This window comes from Haemorhous mexicanus, chromosome 23 (genome assembly GCF_027477595.1).
Source record: "Haemorhous mexicanus isolate bHaeMex1 chromosome 23, bHaeMex1.pri, whole genome shotgun sequence".
In the NCBI taxonomy this organism is placed as follows: Eukaryota; Metazoa; Chordata; class Aves; order Passeriformes; family Fringillidae; genus Haemorhous; species Haemorhous mexicanus.
Window position 1 is genome coordinate 7437050 of NC_082363.1, and position 16726 is coordinate 7453775.

The 16726-nt window shown below is 51.2% G+C and overlaps 1 protein-coding gene across 4 annotated transcripts in view; it reads right to left on the reverse strand.

Moving 5' to 3' along the window:
• RERE (arginine-glutamic acid dipeptide repeats) overlaps nucleotides 1-9126 on the reverse strand; it is a 169535-nt gene extending 160409 nt beyond the window's left edge. For 2 of the 4 annotated variants that reach the window (XM_059866831.1, XM_059866830.1), the window contains exon 1: nucleotides 8973-9126. The gene's annotated coding sequence lies outside the window, so the exon portion shown is untranslated. Of the gene's footprint in view, nucleotides 1-7408; nucleotides 7532-8972 lie in introns of those variants that run through there. The other 2 variants (XM_059866826.1, XM_059866828.1) reach the window with 2 other exon arrangements.
• Between the last annotated feature and the right edge of the window lie 7600 nt (nucleotides 9127-16726).

Sequence of the window (16726 nt, forward strand, 5' to 3'; positions counted from 1 at the left end):
CTCCACTGAATGCACAAATACCTAATCCAAGGGCAAGATTATTCCTACAAAGCTTATTTCAAAGGCAAACTTGATCCAGGACAAGACATAAAAGAGTTCTGAAAACCACAGAAAACAGCAAACCACAAATTTGTTCTAAAACTTTTAAGGAAAAGAAAAATTAATACAGCTCAAATTTGGCATCTAACAGAAGAGGCATTTAAGAAACAATAAGAATAATTTCCATTCAATACCAAGGAATTAGATATTCTCTACAGCTGCTGGTATGGCAAAATCCTAAACTACTTTGCTAGGGACAAGAAATACCAAATGGATAGAGTGGGACACAAAATAACAAATGCAAAGATACAACACACAGTTGCCATCAGCTTTAGGCCTTTAAGTAAAAGAAGAGCAAATGCCTTAAAGTCAAAGGTACAGTGAGAACGTGGTGATCTGCAGTGACATGGAGCAGAGCTCAGTGATGCTTTGATGTAAACATACCATTACATGCACATATTTATATTTATATATTTATGGGTTTTCTCATTAACTACCGGGTTTACAATCACTGCAAAAAGGAAACATGGTGTTTAAGTTAAACACATTTTGAGATTAGCAGAGTAAACAGGCACAGGGAATTGGCACTTTCTTATTGCCCAAGAGCCATAAAGCTCCCTGATAACAAAGCAGCCCCACACCTCTCCTGTAAGCACAAGAACACAACTGCAAGGAGTTACTCTGCTCAAGGTCATGCAATGAGTCTGGTGACTCCTGTAAGTGTCTGAGCACAACCCAGATGCTGTGGTACCAACATCTAAATTCTGGTCAGGAATTAACAACCTGGAATCTCCCCAGTCTCACTTGTTGCCCGCTTGTCCCCTGGCCCTTGATCATCTCCAGGAATGAAAGCTAGCCCCTAAGTGTACTATGCTGGGGATCTAACACAGGACACACGTCCAGGTTCAATGTCCTGAGCCAGGGATTCTCCAGGAATCCCTCCCAGCCCCTCTCCAGGAACAGCCCAGATGTTCACCAGAACAGGACAGCAAGGGAACTTCTGGGGACTCGAAGACTTGACTAAACACACACAGAAGTAATTACATTCCACATCTTGCCAACTCGTACTTTGGGACAAAAGCCGTGGAAGGAGTTATTTGCTGACTAATTAGCACAGGGAAGAGCCCGTTAATTGAGGCAGGGCTGCAGAGAGCAGCGAGCACCCAGAGAAGCCAGAGCTGCTCATGCTCCAAAGAGAAGCACTTGCACAATAAAACCCAACAATGAAGGACTGAGGCTATTCAGCATGAAGACAAGCAGGAAATAAGAATCAAATGACTTTTTCCAGCCAGAAGAATGAGCAGATATGCTGTTTACAGGCTGTTTAACAAAGCAGCCCTGGAAGGTGAGCTGTCACAGGGACCGAGACTCAGGGAAAAAGAAACATCCTCAAACACTCACATTAATCACCAAAAAGCTGAACAGGGAGAATCTCAAAGTCTACAGTGGAGAAATGGGCAGAATTATGAAAAACACCAAAGCAGAGGTACAAAATAAACATGTTACAAGTCACATCCATTTCTAGTGACCTGCTAAAGGACATGTGGGATACAGGAATGTGTCACTGATAAATCCAGAACCTCCCCAGGAATCAGTGCCATTAAAAAACAACCTTCAGATTACCAGACTCTGTGCACCACTGCCTTTTCACCTACTGCTCTCCAATAGCTCAGAACTCTGAGCATTCCAACAGCAGCCAGGACTGTTCCAGCAGAGCAGAAGAGAACCTGGATTCCCACTGGTTTCCCTGACCAGCCACAGACAGGAGGGGCACATCAAGGGGTTAAGCCAGGTATTTCCTGGGAGGTACTAGCTGGGCATTTGACACACAGCAGTCTTTAAGTGTACAGGTAAATAGGTTTGTTGAATCATGGAGTAAAGGTTCTCATCTGAAGGGTTCATGTTGGAAGGCAAGTAACATAATTCAGTGGTTTAAGGAGCAGTCAGAGCCAGGTCTATTAAGTTTCATGAAAATGAATGACCTTAGAGACATAAATTAGATTTCCTGCATCTCACTCCCAGTTTGTAGAAATGAGGATTAAGTGTTTAAGTCTCCTGCACCGACCTCATTAGAAGATCTTTAATGGAGACACTGCATTCCCTCTTAGCCAGGCTGCACCCCTGGCACAGCAGTACCAGGCACCAAAGGACACACCATTGGTAAATTGGGTTTCCTTCACTTAAAGCAGGGAGCAACTGCTCTGATGAACCTGTGCTCTTCTTCATTCAAAGCCCCTCTGAAGGTCCCAACTGTCTGACACCACTGCTTTTCACAGGGTATTTCTCAGGGAAATACAGCCCTTAAAGGACCAGAATTCCAGGATCTACAGCACTTTCTTCTTTCATATTCATGACACTTTTCCTGTAAACATATTCCAGTCCCTTGTGGACGCTGGCATCAGCAGACTACTGCCACATATGCACTTGTTTAAGAAGATTCATAATCCTTAAACACATATATTTAATAGCTTTGATATTTAGCACAAAGCTGCTGATCCCCTAACACCCAATAATGCATAGTTAATTACTAACTGAATTTGCCATTTTCTTTAGACCAGGGAATAAACTGGTTGCCAAAACAGTAAGCTTTGACAGAAACCATCATATTCTGGTTTAATTCTCTATTTCACCACACCAAAACACTCAAGTCTAGATCATCCTGCTTTCCTTTGCAATGCAACCACATCATTACTGCAGGTGCCCAGGTTCAGAACATGGTGCAGTCCTACCAGCTCCCTCCAGACCACTGTGACCTCAGCAGCAACAGAGAAAATGCCTCTCTGGCTCAGTTTTTGTTAAAATTTTAAAGACATGAGCTAAAATGAGAGCTTGTGTCAGTTTGTGCAATACATGGGTGGTTATGGAACAGGCAGTGCTCAAAGGCTGCCGAGCCAAGCTCCGAGTGCAGGGCTGAGATCCCAGGGGTCAGAGCCACCCTGAGTGAAGTGTCCAGAGCCATTTCCTAAAGCACAGGCACAGAAGGGCTGCTGGAAGTCACCTGTCCTTCAGGGCAGGAGAACTGGCACCTTCCCCGTGCTGCCACAGCAGAGAACACCTGCTGCACGGTGGGGAAAATGCTTCAAACACACACACAGATTCACAGCAAACCAAACAAAGGCTGGGCTTCCTCAAAGTTCAAACAGTGACTTCTCACCAGTAAGAAATTCTGCTCCTTACTGGTTTGATTCATTTTTACCACATGACAAGAACATTTCCCCTGTGTATTTCACCAACAGTTGTAGGAGATGCCTGCTCCCTGACCAGCTGACACTACAGTGCTTTCAAAGAGCTCCAAAAAAAAAAAGAAGGAAAATCTGCAGGAAGATGGGCCCAGTGCCCAATAATTTGTCTGCTTCCACCCCAAACCAGTTGGCCACATGAAAAGGACCAACATAAAGGAGACACTGCTCATCACCCAGACAGAAATATTTATTAGCACTGGATGACACAACTTCCTTTCTCTTTCTTTATCCCCTTTCTTCAGAGAAAACAAACTTCCCTAATTCACCTCAGTTCCCCCTTCCCCCTCCCCAATTCCCTCCTCCTCTTATTTCATGCCAGTAACTCGTAGTGCATAATGAGTTTCCAACCAGCCTGCCACGACAGTCATCTCAGCAATAACCAACATTCCTGAAAGTTTTGTGCAAGCCAGCAGATGGATAGGAAAAAACTCTCTAATTAATTACATCCCCAGCAAGGCATGGCCAGACAGAAAGCAGCATTTGGGGCTTTGCTTGGCAGCCAGGAGCCCGCAGGCACAGCCATGTTATTGCCCACTCAACTGCTAGGAAGGACAGAGGAAAAAAGAGGATTTCACTGGCAACAGGGATGGAGGGAGCAAACTTCAGGACTCATCAGCTCCTGTCTCCTCAGCAGAAACACTAAAACAGAACCTTCATCAGTCCTGCTGATCAGGAAAATAAATTTACACTCCAGCTCTCACTGCCTGTACTAGAAAAGATCACGGAACACCCATCATCATAAAAGAGAAATCCTGTTACACATCTGAAACAGGCCAAAATTGGCTCTCAGTCAGGGATTAATAATACCACGGTAACTTTTTTTTTATTACAGACAAGTAGATTAAATACACAGATTAACTAAGACCTCAAAATTAACGAGCACTCATTTTCTTCCACTTATCCTGAATCTTATAACGTGAACTGGCCTCTCATTTGTGTTCTGTAGGAAGAACAAAAGACAACCTGCACAGTCAGAGAACAGCCCATTTTTCACTAACTCAATCATCAAAACTTACTTTTTCATCTATGGAATTTATATGATACCCAAAGTGATCCACATTTTCAGAAGTGCACTTCTAACATAATTAAGATGCCAAATGCAAATAGAACCCTTTCTGTCTGGAATCCAGAGAAACACCAGCACCTCCGACTCAGTGCATTCCAAACACACGTTTCTAAGAATTCCAAAGGGGAAAAAAAACCCAAACACAAACCGGTGACCATTCCCCCCGCTGGGCACAGAGGGAAAAGCGATGTTTGTATCCTCGCTAGTTTCACTTTTCTCCAGGTCAGCGTACAATCCTGGGTGCTCAGTGAAATAACAAACATTTGCATTAAAAAACAAACCCAAGCCAAGCACACAACACCTACTGAGGCAGGCACAGCCAGGCCAATATTTCGATCTGCTCGTGCTTTTCAGTCCCTTCCAGGCAGCCCTTGCCCCGCGGGCTGAAGGCACAAGGAGCCAGTGCAGCATTCATATCTTGTTTGCTCCTTTGTTCCCCCATCAGCCTCTCTGAAAGGAGCACTTGGGCACAGCCACCAACATTAGCAAAGCCTGTGCAAAACGCTGCTGGCAAAGCCACAGCCAGAGCACAAAGCTGCCTTGTGGATCCTGCTCCCCACACCTCTATCACTGCGAGGAGGGCAGGGGGTTTCTCCCAGCAGCTTGCTGGAAAAGCCATTCCCAAGAGCAGCTGATCACACTCGCCTCCCCCAGTGCCAGCCTCACACACCTCCCCACATCCCTGGCCCAAGCAACCAACTCCTCTGCAGGAACCTGCAAACTTCATTTCAGGCAGCTTTAAAAAGAAGCACATTGAATAAACAGGTTTCCAATCAATAGGGGGTTTGTTCTGTCATGGTTCCAAGATAGGTTTCACTTAAAAATGTGCTGCATTTTCAACCTATTGATTTAAATTTAAGCTCCGAGCTAAAATCAGAGAGTATGCATCCCTTTAAGTGAAGCAGGATGATTTGTTTAGACTTCATGCAACTGAGACAACTGCAACATATAGTAAAACCAGAGTGAAAAATAGCTGAACATTAAAAATAGTTAGTCTAGCCAGGATGCCACTTAAAAAAAACCCCAAATACCAGTTCATTAGAAACTTAGAGCTGGTTGTTTTGAGTTTGTTTGGGTTTTTTAATGGTTAACTCCAGCCCCAGCCACCCCTTTTTAATTTATGTCCTTGCTCCCTCATCTCATTTCAGGATCACATAATAACTAATTGTTTTCCAATTGTCATTATTTTCCCGACTAGAAATTAAGCACAATCCGGGCACTGTTCACACAGAGGAGCAGAGTGTAACCTGGCACTGAGGCTCACAGGGTCCCTCACAGAGCCCCTCGGGCAATGCTGGCTGGGAACAGCCCTGCTGGGAGGACAGGCACCTTCTGCAGGGCCATCACCCCTGCACTACCACACCCTGAATTCCGCGTGCCCGGCACACCTGGGGCCCCTCCTGTCCCAAAACTGAAAGAAGTTCTTTATGGGTGAAACAGCCACCCGGCGTGGCTTCCACAGAAAGATGCATTTTGGAGCTGTGAGAATAAATTTACAGATTGAGGGTTATTTTAAAAAGTCAGTTATTAAACCACAACATCAAAATGCCCTTTTTCTCACCTAAGTTGCAATCGGTGTTAACAATTACAGGATCACAGCATCTCCTGAGCTGGAAGGGACTCACGAGGATCGGAGTCCAGCTCTCAGCCCTGCCCAGACACCCCAAAATCCCACCCTGGGCATCCCTTAGAGCTCCTGGAGCTCCAGCAGCCTCGGGGCCGTGCCCACTCCTTGGGCAGTGCCCAGCACCCTCTGGGGGAAGAACCTTTCCCTGAAATCCAACCTGACCCTCCCCTGGCACAGCTTTGTAAGTTCACAGCTCCAAAAGTCACACACACATATCTCCTCAAACCCATGAATGTTGTCACTTACTTTGCTGGGGCAGCCCTGAATCTGCACCCACAACTCCACAGGAAGGACTCTGCAGGCAAACAACCCCTACCAAGGTGAAACAAACCCCTGGACACACAGAAATCACTGCCTGCTGAGCCACAGCAATGACTGGAGAGGGCAGGGCTCTCTCTCCTGGTCCCACTCACCTTTTCTGCCCAGGAAATACTCCCTGTTTTGCACAGGAGCATCCGGAGCTTTGTCCAGGGGCAGAGTTACCCATCCCAGTCCCCGCAGAGTACAAATTCACAGGGCACAGGAACCCCAGAGGCACAGAGAGGCAGCACAAGTGCTTCCCTGCACCTCTCTGACCTCACAGCATTCAGGCAGACAATAGCCACAGTCTCTGGCCACACCAAAGCTGGGAGTGGGAGAAAAATACCCAAAAAGTGTCCTCAACCCAGAGATAACCACCACATTTCATTCAGGTGAGGAAATTGAAGTCATTTACCCCAATTACACACTGAAGTCAGCTAAAGAGCCAAAAGCAAAACTCGGAGACCTCATGACTGAACTATGACAGTCACTGTTTCCTGTTTTCCAAAGGATCCAGCACACTGGCAACTTCTGCTCAACAACCACATTATTTTGCACTCCCTTCTGCACACCTCAGCCTCACCACCTAGCCAGCTGAGATTTTACCAGACCTCACCAGCCTACCCACCCCAAATCTCCAGGCTTTGTGCAGCAGTTGCTCCTTTCCATCCCCAGCCCTGCAAGGAGGAAGGGGCTGCACTCAGTGACCCGGGAGTGCACCCCAGCTCCCGACACCCCACAACTCCACAGCTGCTCTGGGCCTTTCCACAGACACTGCTGGCAAAACAAAAGCCTGAAACAATCACCAGGAAGGAAAACCGTGTATACACCGGAGTCAAGCTCTGCACTTCCTCTTGCTTTTGTCATCCCGAGGCTTTTCTGTGACGTGCCCTCCCCTGGCAGCAGTTTCCCTCGCACAGGGAGCGAGCCCGAAGGCAGCAGGGGCTGTGAGGAGCGGCTGTGCCCGCTGGCAGGCAGGCGGTGTCCGGGGAAGGAGGAGAGGAAGGAGAGGAAGGAGAGGAAGGAGAGGAAGGAGAGGAAGGAGAGGAAGGAGAGGAAGGAGAGGAAGGAGAGGAAGGAGAGGAAGGAGAGGAAGGAAAGTTCAATGGAGTGCACTGCACTTCCCAGCCTCACCTCGCGTGCTCCCGCTCCATCCGCCCCGCGCAGCACAGCGCACACGCGGGCTCCGATTCCCCCTTTTCCTCCTCCCGGGCACCGAAGGCCGTCCTGGGGAAGCAGGGAAGGGCAGAAACGCTGCCGGGGCTCCGCTCTGTGCCGCCGCTCCGGGAGAAAGGCGCCGAGCAGGCAGCGGAGTCCCGGCGGCGGCGGGCGCCCAAGAACAATGAGCTCGCAGCCCGGGCATTGTGTGCAGCCGCCTCCCGCTCTGCCCTCCCCGCGCGGCCGCGGACACCCAAAAGCGGCCCCGGGCACGCCGGGCACGGACAGCAGCCCCTCCGGCACCCCCGGGGCCAACTCCAGCAGGAAAACCAGGAGGAGACGTCTTTAGCAGAAGTGCTTTTATTATCATAGAAACGGTTCCACGCCTCTTAACCACCATGGATTTCTCAGTTCTAAGGGAGCTGTGGGTATCAAAAGGAAAAAAAAAAAAAAAAAAAGAAAAAAAAGCCCAAAATGTTTGCCGAGCAATACCAGGACAACAAAAAAATATGTTTTGCGTTGCACATTATTCAAAAATTTGACATGCGCCTTTCACCACCAAGAACTACTTCTTTTATCTGGTTAAACCCCACATTTTAGTACCTGAATTGTCACTTCAGCTCTGTTCTGAGAGAGCATTTTTACTGAATTCTAACAGGGTGAACTACCGCGAGAGGCTCCTCAATTCAGCTGCACGGGTGCACACGAGAAATAACACCTTTGATTTCAATAATTGGCCAATGTAAGCCAGGAGTAAACAGCCATCAGACAGCAGCCTGCTGACTGCATAAAAACCCTCTGAGCTCCTCATCTCCAAGAACGCTGCTGCTTCGAGGAAAAACTCAGCATAAGAACTCAGCAAACCAAAATAACTGCAAGCAGCCTGTAAAAATAAATCTAAGGGCAGAGACACCTCAACAATGAATCATATTGTTTTCTTCCCAGCAATTTCTTGAGCAGTCAGTTTCAGCAATGAAACCTTCAATGTTGTCTACCTCCTACTACTTTCCTGATTCTAGGCATCTTCTTTTCACTCTTTAGAAAGAGAAATGGGAACAAAACAAAACAAACGAAAGAGAAAAAAAAAAAAAAAAAAAAAAAGAAGAAAGAGAAAACCCCACCCCTTCCTATGCTACCGAAAATGTTATGATTAAATCAATTTGCATAAAATCTTCATTTCAGGATTCCATACCCACACACATGAAAGCAAGTGTGCCTTTTAAACAGCTAAGCCGTTCACCCGTGTGCGTGCAGTTAAATCATACATAAGTCATACACCCCCTTTATTTGGATGGCTAACAAGTTAAGCCTTTCCCTGAGCACATTATCCCTACGGAGCATCAGGCAGACACGACAGACGAGCAGCAAAATAAAGAAACAAACCAAGAGCCGCGGCCGAACCGAACAAATAACCCCGAGCGCACGCACGCAGCCCAGCCCCGGCAGGCACAACTCCCGGAGCCCCCGCGGGAGCATCCCCGCGGCCCGGCGGGGCTCGCTCCCTCCCCGCGGCCTCTCCCCGCCACCGCGGCCCACCCACCTCGGCGGGCTCTACACCATCCGCGGCGGCTCCGGGGCGCTGCCGGGACAAAGCGGCGGCGGCGGCGGCGCGGGGGGGAGCGAGCGGCGGGGACCCCGCGCGGTGCGGTGCCTCAGCAGCGGCAGCCCAGGGGCATCTTCCCGGGGAACAAGGAGGGGACGGAGGAGGAGGAGGAGGAGGAGGAGGAGGAGGAGGAGGAGGAGGAGGAGCGGCCGCCGGTCCCGCGCTGCCCCCGCCCGCCCCTGCCCTCGCGCACGCACGCACCGCGGGCACCCAGCAACGCCGCCGGCCGCGCGCCCCGCCAGTATCGCCGCGCGCCATTGGCCGCCGCGCCGCGCCGCGTGACCAGCCGGCCAATGGCGGCGCGGGATGGAGGGCATTTAAACGCGAGGGGAGGCGGGGGCGGCGCCGGGCACAAAGGCGGCTGTGAGGGAGAGAGAGGGAGGGAGGGGCGGCTTGGCCCCTTCTTCTTCCTTCCCCTTCTTCCTTCCTTCCTTCCTTCCCTCCCCGTGGTTCTGCGGCCGGTTCCATAATCGCTGTCCCGAGAGCCACGGGGCTTGTTTTGTCTTTGTCCCTCGCCGCTCCCAGCCCAGGTGTCGACTGTGGAATCGCGACACCGGTGAGGTTCGAAAGGACCTGTGGGACCATCGAGTCCAGCTCACCGTGCCCTCACCCAGAGCGCTGAGTGCCGCCTCCATGGTTCCCTGGGCTCCTCCGGCCATGGGGACGCCAAGCCCCGCTGGGCAGCCCCTGCCCGTGTCTGACCACCCTTCACGTGAGGGAATCCTGCGTGTCCAAAGGTCCAGCCCGGCAGCACAGACCTGCCGAGGTCCGACCTGAGCCCTCCCGGTGGAGGGGAAATTGTCAGAGGCTCCAAGGGGAGATTGACAGAGCCGCTGCATGGTTGGTTTGGAGGGACCTTACAGTCCATCCATCCCATCCCATCCCACTGCTTCCCCTGGCCCAGGCTGGCCCAGGACACACTCAGGGACAGCCAGCCCGGGGAGGGTGACCCCGGTGAGGGTGACCCTGGTACCCAAGGCTGGCCCAGGACACACTCAGGGACAGCCAGCCCGGTGAGGGTGACCCCGGTACCCAAGGCTGGCCCGGGACACACTCAGGGACAGCCAGCCCGGTGAGGGTGACCCCGGTACCCAAGGCTGGCCCGGGACACACTCAGGGACAGCCAGCCCGGTGAGGGTGACCCGGTGAGGGTGACCCCGGTGCCCAAGGCTGGCCCAGGACACGCTCAGGGACAGCCAGCCCGGTGAGGGTGACCCCGGTACCCAAGGCTGGCCCAGGACACTCAGGGACAGCCAGCCCAGTGAGGGTGACCCCGGTACCCAAGGCTGGCCCAGGACACACTCAGGGACAGCCAGCCCGGTGAGGGTGACCCCGGTACCCAAGGCTGGCCCGGGACACACTCAGGGACAGCCAGCCCCGTGAGGGTGACCCCGGGCCGAGCTGCCCTGCTGTGCTCACGTCCCTCTGTCCTGGACGTGTCCGACGTGCGCTGTTTGCCCCGAGCTGGCTGGTTCTCATGAATTAGTGAACAGTCATCAGCCTCGGGAGTAACGTGTGTGAAATGTCTTCAATGGGAGGCGAGGTACAGAATTTTGTGGCTCTGTCAGAAGCTCCGGCCCATCAGCCCTCCAAGGTTCACACTCTGCATCAGTCACACTAAGCTGCTGTTGCTGGCCCTGCACTGAATGCTCAGATTATGCATAAGTGCTTTGCTGGATAAACAGCTGATGCTGCTTCTTGCTGCTCTGTGCAGCGAGGAAGTTGACACAACAGCAGAATTCCAAATTACCGAGTAGCAATTAATAAAACACTTGGTCACTTAGGAGATTTTTTAAGCTTCTTCATCTCTGAGCTATCACATATTTAGACAAGATAACACGAAGGTACTAGAGCTGAAAATAGAGCAAACTTATTATTTAACATTAACCTCACCTCTCCTCCACAGGCCAGCAAAATAAATCACATGGCTGTAAAGAAAGTCACACATTCTTCCCGGGCATCTGAGCATTTTCATGTGGAATTATCTCTTCCTTCTGAAAAGGCATTCGGCTATGTCAGGGCAGATTTTGCCCTCAATTACACCCGTGTAACCCCAACTGTTTGCTGTCTCTGTAAACTGTCTCCATGGTCGATTCCAGTGGTGCTGCAGAGATAAGTTTGAGGCTGTTGTTGCCTTCAGCAGGGGGAAGTGGGGACTGTTCTCACTGAAGAGAAGGGAACACACAAGGAGACCTGAGCTCGGCACATCCAAGGAATTCAGTTCTCTGCCCTGAACACACAGGACAAATTTATCCCCAGCATAACTTTGGGGACATTACCACCAGAGGGTGAGAGAGCAGATTGTGTTCTAATAACTCATTTAGATAAGGTCTGGAAATGCACATCAGCTCAGGGGCTGCCACAGCCATCTCGGAGCTGCACTTAGGCTGTCCTTGATGGAGCCCGATTCCATCTCTCCTATTTTCTGCACTAATTACAATTTCATGTTCCTTGGCCTCTGGATGTCTGCATTAAAATCTCCACGAATTGCCACGGTGGCAGGTTTGCCTTCAGCTTTTCCCAGTCGCTCTCTCTGTGATGGGGAAATTCTCCACAGCAGCCTCTCCCCTTTTCTCTTCCCCTTTCCTCTCCTCTGCCCTGCTGAGGGAGTGGCCACACAAGGATTAGAAATGTTTACTCACAACATTCTGATGCCAGATTTTGTTGTTAAACAAACCCAAGCACTCCTGGGGGGAATAGCCTCACAAATATATGTATAATGTGTGTATCCTAGAGCAGAGGAGGCCTCCACCTTGATTAGAGGGATGGGGCACAAGGAAAGGCCAAGAGAATTGGGGTTGTTCACCCTGGAAAAGAGAAGCTCTGAGGTGACTTCATTGTGGCCTTCCAAGACCTGAAGGAGCTGCAGGGAAGAAGGAGAGAGAGGATTTCCAAGGGCTGGAGGGACAGAGGGCAGGGCTGGATGGGATTTTGGGCAGGAATTGTTCCCTGGAAGGTGGGCAGGCCTGGCACAGGGTGCCCAGAGGATCCCTGGCAGTGCCCAAGGCCAGGCTGGGACAGTGGGAGCTGTCCCTGCCATGGCAGGGGTGGCACTGGGTGGGCTTTGAGGTCCTTTCCACCCCAAGCCAGTCTGGGATTCTGTTGTGTACTAAACATCTGTACCCCCAAAAATTATCCCCAGCCAGTCCTAGCAGGCAAAGCCACATCCTCACACCACCACCCAGTGATCCAATTAGGACTTTGGTTCATAGCCAGGGCATTGCTGCAGGAATAGCACTTGAAGCTGCTGCTTTTTTTGGGTTGTCTTTTTTTTTTTTTCCTTTGGCAGAGATGCAGCTCTCCCTGTGGACAATAATAAACAAAGCCACAGAGCTTGTCCCATAATGTTCTCCCAGCTAAAGGCACGGGGTTCAGTTAACACAAGGAAGATCCAGGAAGCCCCAGATGCTGCTGAGGGAGACCTTTGTTCCTCTGTGTGCTCACAGCAGGTCTCACACCCACGTGCAGAGAGGTGGGACGAGGGGGCACGTTCTGTGTTCAGTGTGTAAAATGTCTGACGTTCATGCAGATTGTCCCTGCAGAGCCTGGCAGGCTCTGCTCCGGCAGGGCAGGTGGGAATCTCTGGGTGCTTGGTGCCTCTGTCTCCCAGGGGTGGGAACTGCTGACACAGAGCCAGCCTAATTGGCCAAATCCGCAGAGACACCGAAATTCCAGCGTGCCACAGGGGTACCCACCCAGAATGTTAATCCTCACATTCCAGCTCCTTACCCCTGGATATCTGTGAGGATCTGAGCAGAGCCATTTCTGCTGAGTGTTCTGGCTCTGGAGCTCCTGGCTCCCAGCCCTGCTTGGTTCCCCATCTCCCACCCCCTCCCAGGGCTCTGGCCTTTGGGACCCTCAGTCACAGGGTTCAGCTCTTCTGAGCACCCCCAGATCCACTGGGAAGGAAACAGCAGGAGCCTCAAATTATTGCTGTTATTGTGGTGGTGGTGTTGTCATGAAAAATCACACCACGTTTCACCTGTTACCATTCCATCTCCTTCATTTCAGGAGAACAAAACCAAACTGTGGCAAAAGTCCACTGGGGGTTCTTTCTGCCTTTGCCAACCCTTGCACCTATTTTATTTGACATCCATATGGCAGTGTATGTGCTGTATTTAGCTTTTTAAAATTATCTCTTTACAAATCTGTTTTAATGTGGCTCTTTCTTTAATAACTGACATTTTGCCAACTGATTGAAACAAAAATCTACGAGGAAAAAATCTAACTAGGAACTGTGAAGTCAAAACACAGCACTACTGAGAATTTTGTGAACACCATTTCAGCCCAACTAGTTGAAATAATGGAGGGGTTTTTCGGTTTTTAATTCTCCAGTCATGAAATTACAAACCAGTCCTTGACCATGACAGATGAGTCAGGTTGTAACCTCAGCAATGCAGTAAAAACTCAGCTCTAATGAAACAGGCAAATGTCAATACAGCGATTAGCTCGGGAGATAATATTCTGAGAGGCTTTTACAGATGACCTAACTCCACTCACAAAAAAGGATTATATTCTCTCTTTCCCTTTGTCATAGCTGAATACCAGCCCTTTAGCTGAAAACTGTTTGCTTTGGGGGGTTTTCTGCTTTGTTGTGTTTACTGTAGAAATCTCAGGAATTTAAAATCTCATTTCCACAGATATTACCAGGGAATTTTTGGAAGGCTCACCCCACTTGGAGGCCAAGTGCTCTGGATACGTGTGAACTCCTCCAGGACACAGAGATCTCTGTCCAGAAGTGGCTGTATGGGCTGCAGTGAAAGCAGGAGTCATGGAAATGAGATTCAAATCAGTCTGGGCACATTCGCACCCATTGGAGGGAGCAGCAAGTGCCAGGGGCTGAGCAGAGCCCTGGAACAGCCCAGTGCCCTTCCCTGAGCTGATGCAACTTCTCCGGGGCTGGAGGAACAAGTTCCCAGCAGGACAGGCCGGGCTGGCAGGTGACCATGGCACAGCCACTCCTGGTGTCCCTCTGGGACAGGGAGAAGCTCCTGGGCACTGCCAGGGATGGGAACGAGGTCAGGGAGCCCGAGGGACCCAGCCAGCCCCACCTCGGGGGCTCCCTGCACATCCCTGAACATCCTCTGCCACCTCCTAAAGCATTTCCTGCCACCCAAAAGTCTCTGCATTGGCTCAGTCCTTCTGCTTTGCCAGGAAGTTTTGAAGCCTGAGCCACAGAACCATTGAGGTGGAAAAGCCTCTGACATCAGCCAGTCCAACCACTGACCCCACCAAACCCTGCACACCTCCCAAACAGCTCAGGAATCTGGGGGGAAAGGCTCCATTTCCTGTGTCACCATTCTCAGGGTTCCAACACACAGCACATACAGCCACAAAATTTCTGGGTTTCACATCTTCAATATTTTAAATCCCGGAAATGTAAAATGTTATAAATTAGTTTCCTCATTAAATTAAAAAAAATTTAAAACCTTTTTATCTGTTAAAGGTTTTCAATTTCCCTGACTCAGACCATTTCCTAGTGGGTTCTGCATAATGAATATTAGCAGAGGTTGGCTTACCACAGTGTCTGGTGAGACTCATTTATCAAAGCCCAGGATGTGCACCGTGCAAAGGGAAAAAAATCCCATTGAAAGGGAACAAAAAAATTTCAGCCCTAACAATCGCTCCTCTCATTTCTGTAAACTTGGGCATGTTCCAGTGCATGTGGAGAGGGGACAAAATGGCATCTGCAGAACATGAAACGTGTCTAACGAGAGATTTGTGCACCTTGAAAGGCACCGGTGCTGAAGCTGCAAATGGCTAATGAGTCTTTCCTCAGGAGTGGGATTAATTGCATCACCCCTGGATGCTCAGCCCTGGATCCTGCTTACACCCAGGGACAGGCACAGGAGCCATTCTGGGATTTACATACCAGATAAAACCTGCTAAACAAATTAAATAGCACTACCTTGCTTTCAGCCCCAGCCAGCTGCTGGATTGTACCAACATCACAAACTGGCAGCAGCCCTTTGAAGCAGGGAGATGGGAAAGGGATCCAAGCACAGGAGGATTTGGGGGGAGTTTTTGGTACCTTTTCACCTTCAAGCCTCCCAGGCTGGTGTCTGAGCAGCCACTGGGCACTGAGCTCCTGCACATTGACTCACACAGCCCCAGGGACACCTTCACTCCCAGCTCCATGGCCTCACACCCCAAACCTCGAGGCTTTTCCATCCCCTTTCCCACAGCAGAGCCGTTCTCCATGGGGCCATGCACAGGGACAAGGACAAGGGGCCTCGTGCAGATCCAGTGGGACCTCACACAGCTCAGAGAGGGGCTGTTTGCAATGTGCTCCAAACTCCTGGGCTCTGCTAAAGGGAATTCGCTGTCAGCCACAAGCACAGCACAGAGCTGGCTGGTTTCTACATTCCCCACAGTTCATATCAATTGATTGCTCATAATCAATTATCGACTGAGCCCTCACAATAGCAGCAGATGTCAGAGCAGCTGAATGTGACATTCTGGGGAGGCAAGAGGAGCCCAGAGCAGGGGCTGCTTGCCAGGGCTGGCCTGCTGCTCCCTGGCCCTTCAGAGGTTTGTCTGACACTGCTGAGCTGCCCTCCCCTGCTGGGGTGGGACTCCTCTCTGGGCGCTGTCTGCATGCCCCCGTAAATGCAGCACTGCCCCTCCAGTGCAGGGAGCAGCAAATGCATTCCCAGCCTTCCCTTCTTGTCCTAAGTGACCCACTTGGCTCTGAGCTGTTATAAACGACCAAAGCATTCAAGGGAGAGATGGATTGATTTCAGATTTGCATTTTGGTCATTCCCACTGCAAATTGCTCCTCCAGGAGGAGGTGCCTGGCTCCCACCTCCCCCTTGTAGCTGCTCTTTCCCTGCTGTTGCAACGCTGCTGCCTTTGATGGCACCTCTGAATGGACTTTTCTGAAGGGAGAGAAAACAGAGCTGCAGCAATGGGAACATTTCCATTTCAAGCACCATCTCTTTTTTCCCTTCAGCACTTGTTATCTTCAAAGCACTGTACAAAACCGACTGAGGAATCCTCCCCAGCGCCCTGGGAAGTGTCACCCGTGCCTGGGGACAGGTGAGACAAGTGAGCAGCAGGGAAATGACACAGCAGAGCCGAGGTCTGGGTGCGTGGCTGGGGCTGAGCAGGGCTCACACCCCGTGGGCCTCTCTCCACTGGAGAGCCTTGTTCCTAACACCCTTCACCCCCAGCAGCTGGGCAAGAAGAGCACACCAGGCTTTGTTCAGCACCCCAGACCTGCCTGCCCTGCTGGAGGCACCCACCTGTCCTAGAGGCACCCACCTCTCCTGCTCAGGGGCTGAGGACAGGCTCAGGGCTGAGGCTCTGCCCTTTCCATCTCCTGGGGAGCAGGTGCCCTGCCCTGGGGCTGCTCCAGCCCAGGAGCTTTCCTGGCTCCTTTTCCAAGGGGATCCCACACCCTGTGCCCCTCACAGGCACCCCCAGCCCCCGTGGCTGCTGCCAGCCCCATCAGCAGGGGGACACAGACCCAGGGCTGGCCAGGGGGACACTGACCCAGGGCTGGCCTGGGGGACACTGACCTGGGGGACACTGACCTGGGGCTGGCCAGGGGGACACTGACTGGGGCTGGCCTGGGGGACACTGACCTGGGGGACACTGACTGGGGCTGGCCAGGGGGACACTGACTGGGGCTGGCCTGGGGCTGCAGAGCCAGGCTGGCCCTGGATGCTCCTGCAGACACTGCTGTCAGC